Source organism: Camelus bactrianus, chromosome 9 (genome assembly GCF_048773025.1).
Source record: "Camelus bactrianus isolate YW-2024 breed Bactrian camel chromosome 9, ASM4877302v1, whole genome shotgun sequence".
NCBI classification, from domain to species: Eukaryota; Metazoa; Chordata; class Mammalia; order Artiodactyla; family Camelidae; genus Camelus; species Camelus bactrianus.
In genome coordinates this window covers 44,261,501-44,285,791 of record NC_133547.1, presented here as the reverse complement: position 1 = coordinate 44,285,791, position 24,291 = coordinate 44,261,501, and the positions used below count along the sequence as shown (strand labels likewise).

The 24,291-nt window shown below is 36.7% G+C and overlaps 1 protein-coding gene across 1 annotated transcript in view; it reads left to right on the top strand.

Annotated features, from left to right (window-relative positions):
* The first annotated feature begins 2,569 nt into the window (after nucleotides 1-2,569).
* DENND2C (DENN domain containing 2C) overlaps nucleotides 2,570-24,291 on the top strand; it is a 69,481-nt gene continuing 47,759 nt past the window's right edge. The window contains exon 1 of the mRNA XM_010968367.3: nucleotides 2,570-2,716. The gene's annotated coding sequence lies outside the window, so the exon portion shown is untranslated. The remainder of the gene's footprint in view (nucleotides 2,717-24,291) is intronic.

Below are 24,291 nucleotides of genomic sequence, written 5' to 3'. Positions count from 1 at the left end.
TATGGGTGAGATTTTCATTGTAGAGTGTGAGTAATAATAGTTACCAGTTAATGATTCCATACTATAAGCCAAAGATTGCATTAGATATTATTCTACTGACATTATTTAATTCTTTGCCCAGCTTTTTAGATATTATTATCTCCATTTTGAAGGGAAGATGAGTAAACTGAGGTTAGTGACGTTAATAACCTGTACAAGGATTCACCTAGTGAGTGGTAGCATTGGAGATGTGGCATTGTCTGACTCCAGCATTTCCATGGTTTTCAGGCAAAAGAGTTATTAAGGCAGGGCAAAAATACAAGCAAATTTGTTATAGGGAGAATGCAGGCTTTTGGTTTATAGAATGAAACTTATTAAAAGCACTTAGACCATTGAAAAGTCTTTTTGACAGGATACAACTGAAGAGTGGCTTTCTTAGACAAAAATGGAACAGGTGTACACCAATATAGAAAATCCGTACTTACGAGTTAATATACATACAGAGAATTTATCTTACAAAAAGATTCTTAGCTTGAAAGGATATAACTGACAATAAGTTATAGTCAGCTGTAGTGGTACGTTTTAAATGATTTCACTTACCAAAATAAAATACACATGTAACTTTTTAGAAACATGCAAGTTACTCAAGGTCTCAATGTCAGATGGAATTCCAAGTAGTCAGATTATACCTCTCTACACCTACAGTTGTGGTGCCACCTAGTGGTTGGGCTGATACTTCATTCAACTTATTGGGTAAACAATTACTGATAAACATCTAATGTCAGGTACTATTCTAGACAGCAAAGGTATAAAGTATCAGATTTTATTCCTACTCTCTAGTTGTTCACAACATGAAGTTACAGCACGAGTGGAAATTTTTTCACAAATGTGAAAAAAGAATTTTGTGAAACATCACAGAAAGTAATGACATTTCAAATAGGAAAAAGAAAAAAAAAATACCTGCATGCTTCCACATTCTCTACAGATAGCCTTAAGCATAGGTGCGATCCCAACTGCATGTCTGTACTAGTGTAAGAATCCTCTCCCTGGTTTCTGAAGTTGATGCTCTGTTTGCTGAGTATTTATAAGTCCCTTAGAGAACCTGATTTTATTTTTCCTTGGCCTCTTTGTCATCAAAATAATACAAATTGCCAAATTAAACTTTCTATTCTCAAATTTAAAAAAGCATTTTAACTACCAGTATGTATATCTCCATCTTCCCATGAGAGGGCAGTAGAATACATACATGTTAATCCATTTATTACATTCAGAGAACTCAAGATTTGGTTTCAAATTTGGTAGTTGAAATTCAGTCTGCTCATTTTGGCAAATAATCTTCCTGAATACAAAGGTTGAACTTTGAAATAAATTTGAACTTTTAACTAAATTTCAAAGCCACGCCATTCTAGCCCAAAATTTTACCTTAGGCAACTGTTTGGGAAGTTTTCTAAATATATAAGGGTTTTTGTTTTGGTTAGGTTTGGTTTTTGGTGGTGAGAGGAGGAGTCCATAAAGATCACTGTTCAAAATTCAGTCAAAGAGTATTCACACTTAATTCCTCATTGAGACATGATTAAAAATATGTCATGTCATTCCTTTTTTTCTCCCATCATAGAAGGTAATTCCTGTTTTATTGTCCACAGCTCATGGTTTCACAATGGCTTGGGGTATGCAGCTTTTATTGCTTTGGCTAAGTTGGCTTGTGACAGTCATCTGTGATGCGTAACCAAACACCTCTCTTTCTGGCCATCTTCTATTTTGGTACCTCTATGTGAACAGATGTGGCAAGAGTTTGGTCACCAGATCCAAGAGGCTCTGGTGGGGTGGAATAGGGTAGGGTGGAATGAGGTGGGGCGAGGCTGGGTGGGGTGGTTAGCAAGTGCCTGGGAAACAGGCTCAACTCATCCTTGACTAGGCAGCCTTAATGAAACTGGGCTGCTGCTCGCTGTAGGCACAGTGCCATGTATGAGCGTGTTGCAGGCGTAGTGTTCAGGCATGTGTGTCACAACAGCGTGGGAGCCGACCTCAGCCACTGGGAGTATCAAACGCACTCCTGCTCTGGGATTTCAAGCCTCAGGTGTCCGGAGCTTTATTTGCATCTGCCTACTTTTCAAGTTGGCGCTGTACGGCAACTGTCGGAGACATGTTTGCTCCTTGAGCTCAGCCACAGAAATGGTGCTGCTCTTTCACTGCAGACACCGGACCTACTTCTTCCAGTGACAGGAGACAATTCCATGGTTTCCTTGAGTGAGATGCCATTTGGATTCCTTGATTAAACTAGGTTTTATCTCGTAGGTAGCTGTGAATACTGAGCCTTCTTGTAAAGTTCAGGTCCATCGCCGTGGGGCCAGTTGGGGGCCAGGCACGGCGACGGCGAAGGAGCTTTGGCTAGATGTCTCGGCCGGACGACAGTGGCGCCGCTCGCCTCTCTGCCGGGGCAGCAGCGTCGCCGCGCCCTGCATCTTGGGCCAGGTTCTGGCCCCTACACGGGACTCGAGCGGGGGCGGCTCCCCTCAGGGCGGTCCCAGGGCGGTGCCGGGGGCGGGCCCGAGCGTGAGGGGTGGGAACAGGAGCCAATAAGAACCAGGCTTTGCCGGACCGGGGCGGGGCCTGCGTCCGGGCCTGCGGGAGCGGGGCGGAGCCCATCCGGAGTGGGACCGAGCCGACCTGGCGCCTCCGCGGAGAGGACGGGAACCTCGGAGTCCAGGAGCGGACGCGGCGTCGAGGCCCAGGGCAGGTAGGAGCAGAGCGACCCGGGGCGGCGTCTGAAGCAAGGGCTTCGGCCCCTCGCGGCGGTGGGCGTCGCACGCTGGGCGGCGGTGGCGGGGCGTCGGACGTCGTCCGCGGGCAGTGCGGCAGCGGGTTGGCGGAGATGTAGGCTCTGGCCCCGCTATCTCGGCACCTCCTCCGCCTGGAGGGACGCCCGGGAGCGCGGCCCCGCGCCCAGCGGACGCCGGCCTCTGGGATCCCCGCTTGTCGCCAGCGGCGGTTGTGGCGGAGTCCGGCTAAGGGGCTCCTCGCCGCTCACCTCGGGGCGCGGGAGACATCGTCCAGGTGGCGCTCGGGGGCGCTCGGGAGTCCCGGGGAAGGGAGTGGGAGCGCCCTGCATCCAGGAGGAAGCGCGGGGCCTTTGCCAGGATTAGTCGTGGAGCTTGAACTTCGACAGGCTGAGACGGTGAACTTTAAAAAATTTTTGGTGTTTGTGTTTAGATTCTTAACAGAATCTGACGAGTACAATAGTGAAAGTCGTCAAGTAGGATTTTGATTTAAGAATCTGACATTGGAACATCTAAGAACTTTAAACTAGTAAGGCAAAAGATGATCAGATTATGAGTCAGGGGCTGGAGTCTCCGCCAGGATCCGCGTACCAGATGTGATACCTCGGTCAAATCGGCTTTTCTGGGCCTCCATTTCCTTAGCTGTAAAACTGGGATGCTCATGCCTGGGGTATTCTGAGGGACAGATAAGATGGGTGAGAGTATTCTATAAATGTTAGGTATTGCATTTCCTGTAAAACAGCTACTAAGTGCCAGGCGCGTAGTAGGCACTCTGTAAACCTTTACCCTAAAGCTAGTGATTCACTTACAGTGTTTTAAAGTTCTATATCTCTGTTTACTGCGTAAATAAGTTGTTTAAGCTCATTTTCTACAAATCACCGTTGTTTAAAGTGTGGTGCGTTTTCAACTGATTAATGAATTTTTCTAGAGTAGCACGTATTATCTATATACGCTGTTACTGAATCATTTTCCAAGAAGTTTGGTAGCCGTCAATCTCTGTCTTTGCTTTATGTAAATAGTTGAAGTTACCTGGTAAAATAAGCTGGGAGTATTGATTCAAATGAAGACTTTCATTTGCTTTTGTAAGATTTAAGTCCTCCAAAATGAAATTAATATTAAACTACTTTTTGGGGGGTACAGCCTTGGTTATAGACATTTGCATTCTTTTCTGTGGGTGTGAGTGTGTGAGGAGTTTTGGGGGGAAACGGGAAATTTTAAAAAGTAATAGCAGTTTGTAACCAGCAGACTTTGACTAGGGTTACTTGTAGGCGTGTTCTGAAGTAATTTCCCAGGCAGAAACCAGGAAATGTAGTAATTGTGTCTCTTGGCTTTTCTTTTCCTTTTTTTTTTTTTTTTCTGTTGAATGTGGTGATAGATTTTTTTTTAATGCAGGGAAGAATATTAATTTTTCCTGACAATAGGTATTTTTTTTAAAGCTGTAAAGTATATTTTAAATGATCTGTAGTGAGTCTTACATTACAAACAAGAATTTTAGACCACTGGATACCAAGATCAAATTAAATGGAGGAGTAGAGGGACAGTTCCTGGTGAATGTAATTTTTGTGTTGCTTTAACAGTTTTACATGCTTCAGCAATTCAGTGCAAGATAGGTGTTCTGAAACACCAAGTTCAAACATGTACTCCATATATAGATTTTGCAGTCATTTATGATTTGTTGATCTTGGAAGACTGAAGCCTTATAGTCACATTTTTTTACTGAGCACCTATTATATTCCAGGGTACAGTTTTAGCCTTTATATTGTATATGTCTGGGCAGGCTATAATCCCTTGCACCTAGGAGATTACCAAGTGGGCTAACGTAAGTACAGAGAAAGCTGTTTTTAAAACTGATGATAACAATAACATCAACCAACATTTATTGAGACCTACTCCGAGCCAGGCAGTGTTCTACATTCTTTACATGCTTATTTAATCCTTACAACAACGCCTTAAGAGGTGTTATTATGATCTCCTCATTGAGAGACATAGAAGGGTTGAATAACTTTCCCATGTCAAACAGCCTAGGTAACAGAGCTAGGTAGGAGTCAAACCAGACAGTTGAGCTCCAGAAATCCTGATCTTACTATTCTGAGTTTCAAATTCTGTGAGTGAGATACAAATGAAATCCAACAAGTATTTAAAAGAGAGTTCTGTAAAGAACTTCTTCAAAAAGAAGGAAAGAAAGAGAGAAAGAAACTGGTATTGCAAGGTGTAGATGAAGGCATGTCCAAGCTACAATTTAATTATACTTTATATATAGGATACTTTTTTTTCCTGGTGAATGACGTGGGATTCTTTTTGTTTCTAAGCTCTCAGTCACTCACTTACTACAATTATGGCGTTATCTTAATAATACAAGAGATGACTGTTTTTCAAGAAGTTTAAAATGTTTGTTCTCAGACCATAAGTTAAATGTTAGATTCAAGAAAAGAAAATGCTTCCCTGCCTTCAAGACGCTTATAACCAGACATGTAAATAAGTCCTACAATTTCAGTGTGGTAAGAGTTATAACAGTTGTAGAGTGTAATGGGGACATTGATAAGGGGAAACAATTCTATATATGTTGGGGAGGAGGATTAGAGCAAAGATACCACATTTGAATTTAGCTTTGAAGGTTGAGTAGGAATTTGCTGAGTTGGGGAAGGGAACAGAAGATAAGGATGAAAACCAGGAATATTATGTGAAAGTATATGGTAGTTTGAGGAATGTGTTACAGTCCACATTGTCTCTAAAAGTCAGAGTGTATAGAGATGAAGGGTTGGCCTAAGGAGATGGTGCTGGGAAATAAGCTGGAAAAAGAATTAGAATTACTGAAATTTCTAGAAATTAGATAAGTATGGGGTTTCAGTGCCTTTCATTTGAAATAATGAAGATTTGTCCGGTTTGGCAAAATCTTTACACTATAGAATATGGTGTTAAAGGTAGTTTTAATACTTTGAAGTATAGGATATGTTATAAAACAACATACAAATTTAGGCAAGTGAAAAGTTATAACTCAGAAGAAGGAAAAAGAAGTCTGTGGTGGCATGTGGTGAAGAGCCTTTGTATTGTGTTGAGGACTTTGGACTTGATTCTAAAGACAATGAGAACCAGTGAAGGACTAATTAGGAAAGATAACACAGTGGTGGTAGGGTGTGGAGGCTGGATTGGATGGAGAAAGGCAAAAGGGAGAGAGATAAGTTAGAAGGCTGTTGCTGTTGAAATAGCCTAGATGAGAGAAGATAAGGGCCTAGAATAGGAAAATAGTAATAGAGATGAAGAGGAGAGGACAGATGATAAAGATGTAGAATTTACAGGGCTTAAAAAGTGATTGGCTTTGAAGGTGAACAGAAGAGTAAAAACTTAGTTTCTTAGCTTGAGAAACTGGATAGAGGAACTTGATTTAATTTTTAATCTGAGAGGAAGATAATTAATTCAATTTTGAACACAGTGAGTTTGAAGTGGCGATGGAGATGGAGATGTCAAGAGAGGATCCAGAGCCCAGAAGGGAGGCTGAGGTTGGGGATTCAGATTGCGGAGTTAGCCAGTAAGTGGGAATTGAAGCCGTAAATAAAAGCAGATGAAATTGCTCGGGGATTACACGAGGAATTAGAAGACAAGAGGGCCAAGGATAAATGATTTGCTTTGTATGAATGGAAGGGATTTTTATGTTAATTTTCTTATTAATTGTGATTATAAAGCAATTAAAAGGGCTTAATTGAAGATTAAACCACTTTTACATCCAAATGAATCCTGTTCTTTTAAGATTTCACTTGGCAGTCACTCATTTATTCCCAAAGTGTATTGCCCGAACTATTGTTGGAGTACCTCTTTGCAAAAAAAAAACAAACCAAAACTTAATAGCAAATTCACAGCCAACCAAGAAAGTAGATCTTCTGGCTTTATTACAGAATTATTTTTCCTCCTTTATACTTTCTAGTTCCATGCTTATATAGATGGTATTCAACTTAAGATGGTTCCACTTCTAATATTTCAACTTTAGGATGATGCAAAAGTGATGCACATTCAGTAGAAACTGTACTTGGAATTTTGATCTTTTCCGGGGCTAGCAGTATACGATGCAGTACTCTCTCCTGACGCTGGGCATTGGCAGCAGCCACAGCTCCCAGTCAGCCACGCAGTCACAAGGGTAAACAGCCAATATACTTAAAACCATTTTGTCCCCATACAACCACTCTGTTTTTCACTTTCAGTGCAGTATTCAATCAGTTATGTGATATATTCAGCACTTTATTATAAAATGGGCTTTTATCAGATCTTCCTTAACTTACCATGGGGTTGTGTCCTGGTAAACCCATCATAAGGTGAAAATATCTTAAGTCAAAAATTCATTTAATACATTTAACCTACGAAACATCATAGTTTAGCTGAGCCACCTTACATGTGCTCAGAACACTTACATCAGTCTGCAGTTAAGCAGAACCATCTAACACAAAGCCTGTTTTATAATGTGGTGGATTATCTCATGTAGTTTATTGAATACTGTACTAAACGTAGAGAACAGAATGGTTGTATGGGTATGGAATGGTCGGGAGTGTATCAGTTTTTTACCCTCATGATCCTGGCTGACTGGGAGCTGCCGCTCCTGCCACCGCCCAGCATGACCAGTATCATACTGTGTATCACGAGCCCAGGAAAAGATGAAAATTCAAAATTCAAAATGTGGTTTCTGCTGAATGCATACTAGTTTGGTACCATTATGAAGTCAGAAAATTTTAGGCGGAGCCCTACTAAGTCAGGGACAGTCTGCAGAGCCTTTTTACCTTGGATCAAAGCTATGAACGCATCTGACTCTCCCCTCACTTGGTCGTTAGCTGTTGTTTGCTCTTGGGAAGTCAGAGATGGTGCTTTTTTTAAAAGAGAAATCTTTGCCTCCCATAAACTTAGATTATCCACAAACGTTTGCTTGTTGATTCATCTTGATAAACAACTTATTCAATCTTGGCTCCAAATGGCTTAGCCGTTTCCAGAATTCATACTCATCTTCAAAGAATGAAGGTTTGTCACCACTGAGGAGAATCAAAAGAATGTGCTATGGCTTGGAAGGCATTTTCGAAAAAGGAATTTCAAAAATAGTTTCCTAATTGGTAGTATCGTTAGAATAGGTGTATAGTTTCTAAGGTAGGGAGTGGCAGACTTTTTCCGTGAAGGGCTAGATAGTAAATATTTTAGACTGTGGGCCATGCAGCCTCTGTCACAGCTACCCAGTTCTGCCAGATACTTAAATGAATGAGCGTGGACAGAGTTCAAATTAAAATTTATTTACAGACAGTAAAATTTGGATTTCATATCATTTTCACATGTCATGAAGTAGTATACTTTTTTTTATTTTTTTTTTCAACCATTTAAAAAATGTAAAAACTTCACAGGCCAAAAACAGGTGTTGAGTCACATTTGGCCTACAGGTAGGCCATAGTCTTGCTGACCCTGTTGTAAGAGGTATTCTTTGAAGTACTTAGATTTGTAAGTTTAGTTTTTAAAAAATGATTCTTCAAAGTTATACCTCCTGCTTTTAAATTCCAGTGTATTTCTTAAAACATCTGAGAAATTTTCATTCATCCTTTATTTCTTAAATAGAATAATTGGGAAACACTCCCTTCATTGATTTGGAAGCTGAGATACAGAGAAATAGATTACCTTGTACAATGTCAGAATCAAAAATATGTTTGAAAATATTTTCTAACATTCAATACTCCTTACTGAACCAGTAAAAACTCTTTTTGCCTCAGTGAAAGTGGGGGCATTGAAAGCTGGTGGAATGAAAGACCAAACCTGGAAGGAGAGTTCTGTACTGGTTTCCCAGAGGGTTGGGCAGGATGGAATCTTTTGTCTTTTTCCTTTTTGTCTTTCCTAAGGGAAAGAAAACATGAAGTTTTTTTCCTCTCTGCTTCAAGGGCATTATAGCCAATTATTGCACTGAAAGATTAAATAATGGTGAGATAAGAGAAGAAAATGTAAAGGACTGATGTTTTCATATCTAGCCATCCCAGATGTTTCTCTTGCATCTGCTGTTTTTGGGGAGGAAATTTAAGATTTTTTTTTTTTTTTGCTTATAAATCTTAGATTCTTGGTTAGCAACCTGTAAATATAATTCTAAACATTCAGTTCAGGCAGTGTTAACCTGTTTATATTAGTTATGGGTCATTATTTGTGCTCCTTCTTTAACTTTCTGACTTTCCTGGTTTTCATTAGCAGTGATAAATGTTTACAGCAGAGGACGTGGAAGACAATTACTAGTTTTACTTTGAAGTTTGAATTCATAGAAATAGCTTTGTGGATTTTTTTCTGTGTGGATGTTAAAATTTAGGACCAATTGGGTGTATGTATTTGTGTGTGTGTGTGTGTGTGTGTATGTGTGTTATTCTTGGTGCTACTTAAAAGGGGTATGCTTTTTTTCTTTCTTTCTCTTTCTTCCATTCAAGTGAAAAACCAAAAAACTCCAGCTGTCTAGGATATTTTTAAATTGGTTACTTAGCAATATGAAGCATAATTTTGTATTTAAATATTTATCTGTATTCTTTGATACTCTGATTAAATAAGAGTCTATTAAGGCTGATGATAATAGGGCCTGCTGGGAGGAAATGACACAGCCTGCTCTACAACAGTATTTACTGCAAATCACCTTTTCCCTGGTCCCTGCTTAAACTGTAAGGGGTAACATGGAACAAGAGAGCAACATTATGTGAATTAGGGTGATGGTCAATTTAATGATGATGGTAATTGGGTGGTTGTCATTGCACAGTTAATTTATATTACTGTAATTCAGGGTCAAGCAGAATGCATCAGAATTTTCTCTGCTGTTGGTATAAATGATGAGACACTATCTAACCAGGTTTTATTTTTGAACTTTAAATGCATTCTTCAACTGTGATATTTTTAACCGTTCAATGATAATTGTTATTTAAAAGCAAACTAGATCAATTTGCCCTTAAAATGTATTGTTTAATTATCAGGAGAAGAAACCATGAAGTAAAAAAAAAAAATACAGAGGCATGTTCAGTAGTGGCATATGGAAGTACAAAACTGTTGAGGAAATAGTGACTTGAGAAACAGTATAAGAGTTTAATGAATATTATTTAAAAAATGAGTTTGTCAAATGCTGAAAGCCTGACTAAAATGACAGACTGCACATATTTGTGTTAATGTTACAAATGAAAGTTAAAAATCTTTAAAATTGAAAAGATTCTTAAACATCACGCAGGACTTTTCAATAAACCTTTGAAAATATTTTCAAAGAAAGAAAAGAACATGAAATTATCTCAGTTTCCTTTTAATTTAAAGACCGTTACTGGGAAAGATTCGTTATTGTTTTATTTAATTGCATATTAGTGGCATAAGAGAAAAATGGTTAAATATTTCTTGAAAAAAGTATTTGTCTAGAATGCATGTATGTTACATTTATGATGTTTGGTGATTTGTCAGTGGAAAATTAAAAATTGCACTTCTTAATGTTGACATACCTCTATTCTGTATCATTATGGGACATTTCAGTAATGCTTATGAGGTGGCTACAGTTTGGTGTAGATTTTTACAGTCCAAATTGATGGGATCACTGGTATTATAAGTTGCACTGTGCTTTTAGTTTGTCACAAATGGTGGCAAGGTAATTAATAAGGAGGGTTTTCCTGTGTTGTTTAAATTTGACCCCAACTGTGTGGGCATATTTATAGAATTTTAAAATTGAATTGTTGTTCCTCATAAGTTAAACTGGGAAAAAATTTGAAATAGTTGTAAGTAAGCAAATAGCAAATATGTTTAGAAAACATAGAGGAGTTATTTTAAACATTGAAGCGACTGATAACAGTGCTTTTTTTTTCACTAAAAGTTTACACTTACGTTTTATTGAGTATTCCTTCAAATCACCCTTTGAACACTCAAGGACAAGGAAGGAAGGAAAGAGTGATAAAGACCAAAAGAGAGACGGAGACAAACAATAGTCAAAGCAACACAACTGACAGTGCAGGCATCCTCCTGCTTTCTTCTGAGCATCCTGGGCAGTAGGACCACTGGTTTCCTTGAAGCTTCCCCTCCAGCGGAAGCAGTGGGCTGGGCACGAGTGAGCACTCTGCCCAGCAGGTCAGTATGGGTTCTCTTTCTGTCCCATTTGTTTTAAGGGCTTTGAATGCTCTTTGGAATCACTGTTTTGTGTATCACAAAGCTTTGGTATGTCTTGAAAACCCTCTGAATCTCTTGGATGTATTGAAAAACATTACAAGTTATTAATGATTATAAAGGAGACTTTCTAAGTAGCCAAGTTTTAAAAATATTTTATTCATAGCTAATTATACCTATTTACTATGTCACAGTAGAGTTTGACAATTGTTAAGAGATAAGGAGCTAAGCATATTGTATGAATCTAGAATTTTTCTAATTGAAAGGCATCCTCATTTGGCAGGTGTTTTCCAGTGTTTTTGAATAACAAAATTTGTATATGTAACTGATGTTTTTGATGACCTAGTGAACTAAATTTTAAGCTATATGTCTAAGGTCCAAATGACATTGTTATGTCAGGTTATTACCTTTCACTCTAGGCACTGTATCTTTCAAACATCGTTGCTGCATCTGGAAGAAAGCATTGTTATTGAAGAAAATTTGAACAAAGTAAAATGTAGAGATACTGTAAAATCTCATCTCTCTGCAAACTTTTAGTTATTATTTTCCTGAGGGGAAATCTGAAACATTAAAGAAAAACATTTGGCTAAAAGATCCATTTGCTCTGCATCAATAATTGAGTTCAGTGTGTATTCCAAGAAGAAAATTCTTACAGCTTAGTTCTTAATTTACTCTGAAGTGATTACATGACATTGCTAATCATCATTTTGTATTAAGACCAAAGAATTCCCATTACTGAATAGAATGAGTGTAGTACTATATTTGCCATTCACAACAGCTTATTGTTTCAAGTAGGGTTTTCAACCCTGACCCAATTTAAAGCAAAAGAACACAAGACTCTATAGTGAACCCGATAAGTACATAGCATTGTCCTTGTGTTTTCCAGACTGGAATTAATTATGAACAGGAAAGGTCACCCATTGCATTACACTGACTCTTTTCTAACTTTAATACTTATATCATGTATTAATTTTGGAATTTTAAATGTAAGTAATGATAAAATAATACTTGATGTTAACTTTATGTTTTACTTTATTATATGTAGTAAGGTTAATTATTGTTTTGTGAAACTTTTGTTTCAGTTGTGTGTGTATTGTGAATTAAATGTGTTCCTTACCATGGATTGTGGTCAGAAGAGTTGGTGAAACACTGGCCTACAGTGCAAGAGAAAGAGGGTTTGATTCATCAGGCAATCCTTCTCTCCCACTAAGACTCAAGAACCTTAGGGATTGTGTGTGTGTGTGTGTGTGTGTGTGTGTGTGTGTGTGTGTGTGTGTGTGTGTGTGTTCTGTAAAACCATACCAACATATACTTCTGCTGTTACTGCCCTTGGACGATCCCTCTTTGATTCTCCATTTCTCCCCAAAACAATTATGATTGCTCGTTCTGTCTCCTTCCCTGTTGATATTACGTGTGCCTACTTTCCTTGTTTTTTTTGCTTCCCTCGAACCCGGTTTCTCCTCATAAACTCTCTATCTGATTCTCCCTTTTCTTTTCATCTGCGGTTCCTAATCATGATTAATGTCTCAAAGGTTTAGTCCCTAATTCTGTGCCTTTTTAAAACTCTCTGCTTATTTATGTTTATGTATGTAACGTATGTATTCTTGCTTCTTTTTTCTCCACAATGCCTGTTTTAAACATTGTTTACTCTTCTTAAATCTTTGGCTTTTCTCTCTCTCACTTAACTGTCAGCAAATAATTGCACATATTATTTCAAAGAGAAAATAGAAGCCATTAGAGGGGAAGCTAATCAGTGTACAGCCCCCAAATCTACAAATGTACCTGCATCCTTATCTTTCTTTTCTCATTACCTTCTGTTCTGATGGAAGAGCTGTCCCTCTTTCTGTCAAGTGCTAATCCCTCCAGTTCCAGTTGGAGGCTCATGCCTGCTCTCCCTCTTGGGGTTTACTTTCTAGCCTTGATTCTTCTCTTTTCTACTGACTCCTTTCCACTAGTGTTTTAAACAAGCTTAGTTATTTTCTACCTTAAAAAATAATAAAAAGCTTTCCTGGACCCCATGTTCCTGTCTGGCCACCACTCTGTCCACTTGTCCACCTGGATAAACTCCTTGAAAGGGTTGTCTACAGTTGCTGTTTCCATTTGTTTTTTCCCATCCATTTCTCATTCACTGTGATCTTCCTTCAGCCTCCTCCATGCCACTGAACCTGCTCTCGCCCAGGTCCTGAGGACCAATAGACACTCAAATCTTTACCTTATTTGACTTTTGACAGGTCACTATGACCACTGTTTTCTGTTTGAAAGGTCTCTTCTTTTGGCCTCCATGTTTCCACGTACTCCTGGTGTTTTGTCCCATCTTTTATCTACTTCCATGACTTTCTATGATAGAAGAGGATTGACCCAGAGTGTTCTAGAACTGATCTGTTTTGGATTAGTCATGTTTTGGGAGTTTATAAAGTTTAATTCCAACAGAGCATGATGCTCCATAAAAGTCATTCTTAAACTCCAGTGTGATTATCAAGTAATAAAGGATTTGTGATATGGTGTGGATGCCTACTTCACTCTGTTCCACCCCATGGCTTTTGGCTGAATTATTCAGGAAAAGGAGGGGAAGAGCTGGTAATAATTTGTGATCTTAGTAATAACTTTGATTGTTTCTAAATGATATTATTGGGCCTGAGGGTTAATATATTGAAGACCTGGTACTTTCATGTGTTTTAAATCGTAATTTGAGGGAAAGGAGATGTGTTTAATAACTGTGTGAATGCAGTTTTACTTTTTGTTGGTTTTGTATTGTCAAGTGAGCTAAAATATCCAATGGATGTATAATTTGGGAATGTGATTTGAGGACTTGAGAAATATGTCTTCTGGCTTTTTTAAAAGCTTTAATATGAAATAGGAAGTTACATCGTACAATGGATATGCATGTATGTTTTTAAGAGAGCCTGTATGTCTCAGTTTTAAACCTTGATAAGTACATCTTTTTATATAATGCTAAAAAGAAAAGCAGGATACAATTACATATATACTATAATTGCAACTATATAAAAATATGCTTATGAAATAAGACAGGAAGGAAATATGCCAAAATGTAACTGATTATGCTGAATGTTGTTGGCTTATATTTTTTCCCTGTTTTCTATATTTTCAAAATTTCTAAAAAGTAGTATTACTTCTAAAACTTTGGAAAAATGGCTTCTTTTTAGTTTCTGGAAAATTTTTTCAACCTTTGAACATTCTAGGAAGTAAGAATTTTGCTGCTTTTATTTTCCAGTGTCTTGCTAAGAACTTAGTCAAGTCTGAGTTTATGATTTAGAAAGTAGGTTATTTTAAAGTTATTTGAAGTATTTACAAAGTTCTAATTTGGGACAGTTATTTCTTTAGAGAGTTTTTTTTTTAAGATCAAAAAGATTAAGATAAAACTTCATTTAGAAGATATACAGATGGCCAACAGACACATAAAAAGATGCTTAATATCACTAATCATCAGGGAAATAGAAGTCAAAACCATAATGAGATATCCCCTCACACGTTAGAATGGCTGTTATCAAAAAGACAAGAAATAACAGGTGTTGGTGAGGATGTGGAATGAAGGAAACCCTTGTGCACTGTTGATGAGAGTGTAACTGGTGCACCACTGTGGAAAATGCTGGCGCAGTATGTAGATTCCTCAAAAAATTAAAAATAAAAGCACATATGATCTAGCAGTTGCACTTCTGAGTATTTTTCTGAAGAAAATGAAAACACTAATTTGAAAAGATATCTGCTCCCCCATGTTCATTGCAGCCTTATTTACAATAGCCAATATATGGGAGCAACCAAAAGTGTTCATCAATAGGTGAATGGATAAAAAAGATACAGCGTATATATACATATACATATATATACAGCATATACACACACACACACACACACACACACACATACAATGGAATATTACTTATCCATACAAAGGAAGAAATGCTGCCATTTGCAACATAGGTGGGCCTTGAGGCATTATGCTAAGTGAAATAAGTCAGACAGAGAAAGACAAAGACTGCATGATCTCACTTATATGTGGAATCTAAACAAATAAGCAAAACTCCAAGCTCATAGATGCAGATCAGATTAGTGGTTGCCAGAGACAGGGATGGTGGGAGTGGTGGGCAGAATGGGTAGAGGAGTCAAAGGTACATACAGACTTACAGCTGTAAAATACATAAATGTTGAGGAGGTAATGTACAGCCTGGTGACTATAGTTAATAATACCAAACTGCATATTTGAAAGCTGCTAAGGGAGTAAATCTTAAAAGCCCTCATCGCAAGAAAAAAAAATTTAATTCTCTAACTGTGTATGTTGATGTATGTTAACTAGACTTATGTGATCATTTTGTAATGTATACGTATATTGAATCATTATGTTATATACCTAAAACTAAAATATGTTATATGTCAATTATACCTCAGTAAAAAAAGAAAAGATACTCTTCATTTAATTATGTGGATAGTTACTAACATTGCATTAATCTAATGAAATTCTAAAGTTTCATGATGTTGAAGTTAATTTTATATGTAATTTTCCACATTGTAACATTTTATAACACTTCCTCTTCTGATGAAACATTACTTGACTGTTGTACCTAAGCAGTCTTCAAAATTTAGCTCTGAGCCAGCTCTTTTCCCCCCTAACCGAGGAGTTGATACCAGACCCTTGTTCCTCCTACTTCAGGAGATATGTTAAGCACTCTTAAGTGGTTATCTTGAAGTTTCAGTTCCTTGGCTTGAGGTGGGCAGGAAGTGTCTCTCCCTTTTCCCTTAGGAGGCAGAGAAACGTACACCACCTACTTTCTTTAAAGAAGTCCTCTCTATTGTCCCTTGTAATCCTTACAATTAAGGAAATGAAGTTCTTCTCATGTAGTCTTGACAAGGGAAATGAGCTGATGTCAGCAGAGCCAGATTTTGGCCACCTCACTTTAAAAGCCTTGCACTTCTCTTGAGAATAGGGAAGTATTTGACTCCTATTGTTTTGATTTTGGCCTTTGAAGCCCCTGCTGAAATTCAGAGAGGACAGGAAAGGTTGCATTTGACATCCTGTTTTATTAGCTGATATTATTGTTATGTCTACCCACAAAACAAGTAATATACAATGGTTAAATGCACAAGCTTTGGCGCAAAGTGGAACTAAGTTTGTGTTGCTTTGGGTAACCTACTTAACCAGTTCAGTCTCAGCTTCCCCGTCTACAAAATGGAGGTAATAATGACTGTCAGAGTTGTGAGAATTAAATGGAATAATGAAAGTAGGTACTAAGCACAGTGCTTGGCACATGCAAGCACTTAATAATTGTTATTATTTTAAAATATCACATTACTATACAAATATATCTCTTTTGCATCTCCTGTTTTTTTTCTTTGTATTTTATTTACTGGAAATATTTGAATAATGGTAATTAGGTTCTGCTGCTGATCAGAAATATGTAAGAACTGAGTTAGACTGAGAGGACTGTTTTGACCTCAGCCATGCAATTAGATAACATTAAACACACTTCTGTTAAATTATAGCCATATTTATGGGAGGGGAACAGTGATGTGAATGATGAATCACATCTCTAGATTATTTAGAAAACATTTTCTAAACTTTGGGGTTATGTATTTTCCACTTTTTCAAAGTCTATTTATAAATTTATTTTTCTTGGGTAGTTTTAGTTGAGTATCTTTAAAGTGCTGGTATTTGGTAAAACCTTATAGGCTAACTGCATTTTACTGGCCTTTTATTTGGTATAACTGTTATTTTCAGTTCAAGGATGTGATCTACTCAGTGTACTGATTAGCATGTATGTTACACCAGGGGTTCTACTACAAAAAAATCAGTTTGTATTCCTTTCACAAACATTACCTGAGAGCAGGAAGAGGTGATTTAGAAACCACCTGAAGAGCATGAGAAACTAGCAGATTATTAGTGATTTGAACAGTGTGCATTATCATTTTGTGGATCAACTAGACATTCATAATCTAATTTTCACTGTAAGGGTGCCCACTACAAATTAAACTCTTCTTACCGTCTTTGACCAGAACAGTCATATTTTATTATCTTTTTGCTACATCTCTGTCTTATCTGTTGGTGAAATATTTTTATACCTTTCACATCAAAAATTCGATGTGCATCCCAAAGAAATTCCTGGGTCTATAAAGGAGGCACATAGGACAGAGCAGGAGTTGCTGCAAGCTGGTCCCTATACTCCTAATGTAGGAATCAGATAAAGATAAAGATTTTTAGCACACAAAGACCTCCTGGCTCCTATGAATCTAATTTCCAAATCTGTGTTTGTCTCTACGGTCCAAAGTAACTCTTTGGAAATCAGAATTATCTCCTGGATTCCGAGAGGTATGGTTAGCTGAAGAGTTTGCTGCCACATTCATAGAGATTTTGAATTTTTCTATAAATCCCGATACAGTCTTGGCTAACTTCATGGTATAAGAAGCTAGTTTGTGAAGTTATTTCTTTTCCTACTTTATTTAAAGCCTGTTCCTCAGTGGCCTGTACAGCCTCTTAGGCCTGATACATATTTAGATATGGCGTAATTTGCAGTCATCATACCTAGATTGTCTAAACTAGATTACTAGCTGGAACACTAGATTGAGGTTCAATTGCAGCAGAAATCTGGCTACTGTTGTGATTTCTAGCCTCTTTGATGTTTAGATTGAGGAACAGTTTTCCCAAACCACATTCTTCTTTTCTTCTGCCTGGTATTTTCCTTCTCTAGGCTCCTTTTATGTTTCCGTGTCATTCAGGAAAGCCTGAGGACTATCCAGATGTAAATGACCCCTGTGGGCATGTACTTCTACACCTTTCAGAAAACAGATCTTGGTGACTCTAGTTAACAATACTGTTGCTAAGAGATTAGATCTTAGATATTCTCACTAAAAACAAAAAGTTTTGTGAGGTGATGAATGTGTTAACTAACTTTGTTGTGCTGAGCATTTCGCAGAGTATGTATGTATCAAATCATGATGTTGTATACCTTAAACTTACACAATGTTTTGTCAATTATATCTCAGTAAAACTGGGGGGAAATAGTTATTGCTTCTTCTGACTCCTTCTCTTATTTGAGTCTCAAAGGGAGGGGTTGTTTACACTGTCTGTTTACAGAACTTTGGGCCACCTGGTTACTTTGGCCTTGAATACCCTCATTTATAAAATGGTGAATGCACATGTAAGTTGGAATACCTTACTCTGTACTCATGATCTGCTGGAGGTGCACAAGATGATACATTAGGATGTGAAAAGAGCATTAGAGTTGTTATTTATTTTCCTTTTCACCTCAAAAAGTAATGTTAGACTTTGCCAAATATTTAACATGCAGATTGACACTGGTGCCTCCACTCTTACCGGATTTCATCTAAGGAATTAATCCCAAGGGAAAGCGGTCATTCCCCAGCAAAAGGAATAGACAGTGACATCTTCACCTGTCTTTTAGCTATTGTTCACTTTTAGTTATTGTAACACATAAGTTATGTGTGTCCATTTTATATGTGTCCAAGTAGCTGAATTTACAGATTATGTTTTTAAATGATAGAATCATCATAGTCCATGAAAATATTTTGTTATCTCACAGTAATTCTCTCGTTTGTTATGGAGAAGTATTTTTAAAAGTTGCCAAACTTATCACACACAGTTTTTGTTTACCATAAGAGAAGTTCCAAAATTGTCGTTTTCTGTGATAAGTGGTTATTGGCAAAAAATATTTAAATATAAACACATTACTATGTCTCTTAAAGGTAAGAGTTAATAATGAATGAAAAGTCAATTGTTTTTCTAAATTAACTCATGATTTAGAGAGAGAATTTTATAATTAGAGATGTTTCTGTTGCTATTAGTTGTTGCCCAAAATGAAGTGAATGTGTTATCTATAAAACTCTCATGTCTGCATACTTGGCGCTCCTGGAAACAGTTTTCTAGTCTGTTTTAAAATCTTTCAAAGTAGTTTCAGTGGATTTTTAATCACTTCGTTAAAAATTTAAATAATGTAATACTGTCTAGTTAGTTTGCATGTATAGCAGACAGACATTGGAGAAGATGGAAATATACTTATCAAATTTCAACAAAAACCCTTGCTTAATTGGTGAATAGAATTGACCAATGAGTATTTTGATTCAGTCAGTTAAGCTCTTCTTTCATTGGCTCTATGTATTGTGGTGAGTTATCTTTTTCAATTACTATGGCCTTTTTATGTTAGCCAGCTCAGGCTGTCATAACAAACCGCTATCGACTGAATGGTTTAAACAACAGAAATTAATTTTCTCACACTTTTGGAAGCTAGAAATCTGAGAGTAAGGTGTTGTCATGACTGATTTTTTCTAAGCCTCTCTCCTTGGCTTTCTAGATGGTTGTCTTCACCCTGTGTTTTCATTCAGCCTTCCCTCTGTATGTCTCTGTATCCAAATTTCCGTTTCTTATAAAGACACCAGTCATACTGGATCAAGGCCCACCCTAGTGATCTCATTTTAACTTAATTACGTTTTTAAAGACTATCTCCAAATTCAGTCATATTCTGAGATACAGGAGGTTAGGGCATCAACATATGAATTTGAACATAATTCAGCCCATAACACCCTTAAAACTAAGTATTAAACCAGATTTAGAACTAGATCTTTGAATTGCTGTTTCAAGAAAAAAAAAACCATGTTTAATACATTGCTCTTAGTTAAAATATATTAATAATACTTTAGTGAGAGTGAAATGATTATTTTACCTGCCTTTTATGTATTTAATTTTTAACAAAATTAGTAAAATGATTTTTAAAAATAAGCTTTAAAATTTTTTTATTTTTGTGTACATTATAATATACATGATGTTATTATAGTTGTATATGTCTATAACTTGTAAATACACATGAATCAGTCTTTTTTGTTCATAGGAGGTTTAGAATCAAGATTTGGAGACTTCTGACTTATATATTGCCCCTTTTAAAAATGTCTTTCTATCCTGAAGGTAAATGTTACATGCTATTAATAATAACAAGGATTTTGGAGTTCAAATTCTGATTTTCCCACTCATAATGATGTATATGACCTTAAAAAGTTATCTAACCTTGCTAAGCCTCAGTTTCCTCATCTAAAAAGTGAAGGTATCTTCCTCTAAGGATAAAATGAGATTATGCATTTAGTGCCTGACAAATAGGAAATATACAAAAAAGTCATTATTGTGGTGCTTATAATCATTTAAATAAGTTGTTTTGGTATTATTCATTTATCTTTAAAGTATTCTAAAATATTTCCCTATTCTACAAATAGGGCAACTTCAAATCATTGGAGACCCTTAAAGTATTAGGCATTGCTAATTTTCGTAAACCTTTCCTTATTATGCATTCTTATATTCAAGATTTAGTCATCATTTAACAGATATTTACTAAGGGGTTAGTATATGGTGCGTTCTCTTGCAGGTACTGGGGAGACAGTGGTGAAAAAACTTATGTTCCAACAGGGGAGACAAACAATAAGTAAACAAACAAATAGATAATAGAATTTCAGGTAAATGATAAGCTCTGTGGAGAAAATACGGCAGGGTGAAGGCATAGAGAAATATATGGGGAAACAAGCCTTATTTGAGATAAAATGGACAGGGAAGATGAAAACTGAGGAGAAATCAAAAAAATGAGAGAAGGAGAAATGATGGTGGCATGGATTAGTGGGGTAGCAGTGAAGAAGGTAAATGATTGGAGTTAGAAATAATATTTTGAAGGTGGAGCCAGTAAGAATTACCACTTGTCCTAGTCAGCTTGAGCTGGTTTAACAAAAATGCCATGGATTGGGTGTCTTGAACAACAAAAATTGAATTCTCACAGTTCTGGAGTCTGGAAAGTACAAGATCAAGGTGCCGTCCAATCCAGTTTTTAGTCTGAGGGCCTTTTTCCTAATTTGTAAATGGTCTCTTCATTGTATCCTCCAATATTGAAAAGATCATCTTCATCATGTCTTTTATTATAAGGGCACTAATCTCATTCCTAAGGGCTTTATCCTCATGACTTAATTACCTTCCAAAGCCCTACCTCCAAGTATGATCACATTGGCAATTAGGGCTTCAACATACAGCTTTTAGGGGAGCACAGACATTCAATCCGTAACATCACTGGGTTAGTTATAGGGATAGCTCCTAAAGTCTCACAGCTGTGGCAAATAAACCTCCAGTGGTACCCATTAGAATCAATGAACAGCAAAGAAGAAGGATTGTAGTCATTTGGAAGTTTTTTGAATAATGTGGATAACCAACTATGTAACACAATCACAAAGTCAGCATTATTCTAAATCTTTGGCTTGTGCCTCAGAATTCTGAATATAATCTACATTAAATCAACTAGCATTTTTAATTCTTTCATTTAAGAAAAAAAACCCACAAAAAATTCCTGTGACAGCTATCTCAACAGAGTTGATAGAATTGTTAAAGAATTCAGTTTTGAGGGGAAGAACCATATTTCTTGCTTTGCAGTTAGGCACAATAACTGCTTGAGATGTTTATGTTGTCTATTATTAGTAATATTTGAGTTTTTTAACATTTTTTAAATTGAGTTATAGTCATTTTACAATGTTGTGTCAAATTTCAGTGTAGAGCACAATTTTTCAGTTATACATGAGCATAACATATATTCATTGTCACATTTTTTTTTCCGCTGTGAGCAACCACAAGATCTTGTATATATTTCCCTGAGTTTTTACTGTTTCTTTGCTATTTTGGGAATCATTTTTAGTTACCTGTAAGGCTGTTTCCTCTGATGGTAGTGAGATAAAAGGCTGATACCCTGTATGTGCTTGCTTTGAAGGTTTGTTATTCGAGGTACAGTCAGCAAAATGATAAAAGTTTTGAAAGACACAAGTCAGTCTGACATTTTACTTTTTTGCCTCTGCTGCTTTGTTCCTTTATCATTTGCTGTAAAATATTTTTAGCCAAATTCAGTGAAGAAGTTTAGGCAAGAATTTTTCCTGTGGGTTATATTGAAAATTTATCAATTAATATTTTATAGCTAGTTTAATTAAATATACTTAACAGAAAATTCAAAAAAGCAAATAACATGAGCAGTTCAAATTCTTATCCATCTTCCTGAGCAGATTTTACTATGTTAAAATTTTCTCTTATGCATATCTTAGCATCCTCTGCTGTAACAAGTACAGGAGTGACATTCTGAGATTTAGGTTTACTTTAGGTCTTTCAAAACAGCATTGCAGAAGTGTTTATTCTTCTTAGCTATTGATGCTATATCTCTCTTTTAATTTTCATCCCTGAGTTTCCTTTTTTCTAACTATACCCAGCAAGAATGACTCTAGGTTATTAAGATTTTTGAGGTCATGGAAAAGATATGCAGAAGTATTTGCTGTAAGGAGAATTCAAAACTGGAAACAATTACAGAGTACTGTTAGGTGTAATGGGAGCACATAGAAAGAATGATTAACTCTGGGTAAAGGGCTAAGGAAGATCTCACAGGAAAACTTAGAACTGGTCTTGAAAGTACATTGTATGTTCATGAAGGTAATAGTAGCTATCATTTATTGAGCAGTGTTTATATACCAGGAACTGTCTTAAACATTTTATTTACATCATCTCATATTTAATCCCCACAACAACCTTATAGAATTACCAAAAAAACCCTGTCTTTTGTGGCAGAAAGTGCTAAAACATGTATCAGTTACTTAACCTCTTCTGCAAAATGAGGATAACAGTGGCATTTACCTCATGGATTATCACAAGACTGAGATGAGTTAATAATGGTAAAGTGAGGAGAACTATGCCTGGCTCATAGTAAGTGCTCAATATGTGTTACCTAAAATCATTCTGACTATTCTATAGATAAGGAAGCAGGTTTGGAAGGATTAAATAATTCCACTAAGGTTATATAACCAAGAAACAAGTCTGGTGGTATTTGAACTCTGTGTAATTCTAACAGTCCAGTTCTAAATCTCCCTAGTAGGTGCAAAGTATTTGATGTTATTAGAATGTAGCGTGTGAGCACGGCAAGTGGTAGGAGTCAGAGCTGGAATCAGAGGGTGAAAGATCCCGTATGTCATGTTAAGGAGTATGGACTTTATCTTGTTGCTGGTGCACCATGAAATATTCACACATTTAATTTTACCATTTAAACCAGAAACTCTTTAGAGCAAAATCATGACCATTTTTGTGTATGTCCTATAAAAACAGATGTGCGTGTGCCATGGCTTTTTAAAAAAGCTTTAAACACTTCATGATTAGCTTGTTCCAATTTTTTCACTAATATTTGTTGGCCATATATTTACTTGTTTTGCCATTTTGTTAGTATTAACCATCACCAGAAATAGTAGCAGGGGTCAAATGTTTAAGATATATTTGTGGAGAAAAAACTTAATGTTGAAGAAATGGCCACTAATTTAACTTATTTCTGCAAACTGGGTGGTGGGGGGTATAGATTATTCAGTTTTAATAGCAGAACCTTGGTCAGTTCTTGAAAGCACATGGCTCTTTAAAGATATGTTTTGATAATCACCTTGGTAGATTATGGAGCACCACTAAGAGATTTAACTGATTTGTGACTTGACCATGTCTAAGTTTTAGAAATAGCACTCAGGCAACAGTATCGAAAGGGGGTTGATATCGGAGGAAGGTAGGCCAGAGAGGAGGCTACATTATGGTAGATTTAGAAGAAGAATAATAGGGCATAAATTAAGGTTTTTTGTACTGGGGATAGAAATGAAGAGAGACATTCAGGAGGTTAGATTGGTGAGAATATGTACTGAGACCCATGCACATATAATGTTTAAGTAAATTGTGACAGTAATGTCATAGCCATTATTGGGCACTTACTTTGTACAAGACACTTTATATATTATTTCATTTGATCCTTCCAGTAACTCTACTGCTGAGTCTTATTCCCTTGTTCTAGATTAAGGCTGGATTGGTTAGGAGTACAAGGCCGCACTACAGAGTAAGTTGCAGAGAATTTAAATCTAGGTGTCTGGCTTTGGGTTTCTGAAAAGTTTCAATGCTTGAAGTTGATCTAGTAGTAGACTATTCTCTGTAGAGACTGGTGTCCTAATATCCTTTCTCTAAATCTGTGCTTTATACCAAAGTGGACTTTAAGGTCTCTAGAACAGAGACTTTCCAGAAATTTTTGACCACACTTCACCATGATAAATACATTTGCAATCCGTTACATACACACACATCTGAAATGAACATTTCTGAAGCAATACTTTCCCTTATTTACAGGCAGTGTATTCTCATTTTTTTCTATTTCACACTATGCTATTTCATTAAAAACATTTTATGACTTCCTCTTCTAGTTAGGATGTAGAAGGACTTGAAAAACATTTGTTCCCATACTAGCAAGAAAATCCTGGTCAAAATTAAAATTATGTATTTCTCTGGGGCTCTTGAATAGCAGTGGACACAAGGAAACTTTGATGAGCTGAATTCCAAAATGGCTTACTTTATAAGTGAGTGGAGAGTCACAGGACCTTTTGTACC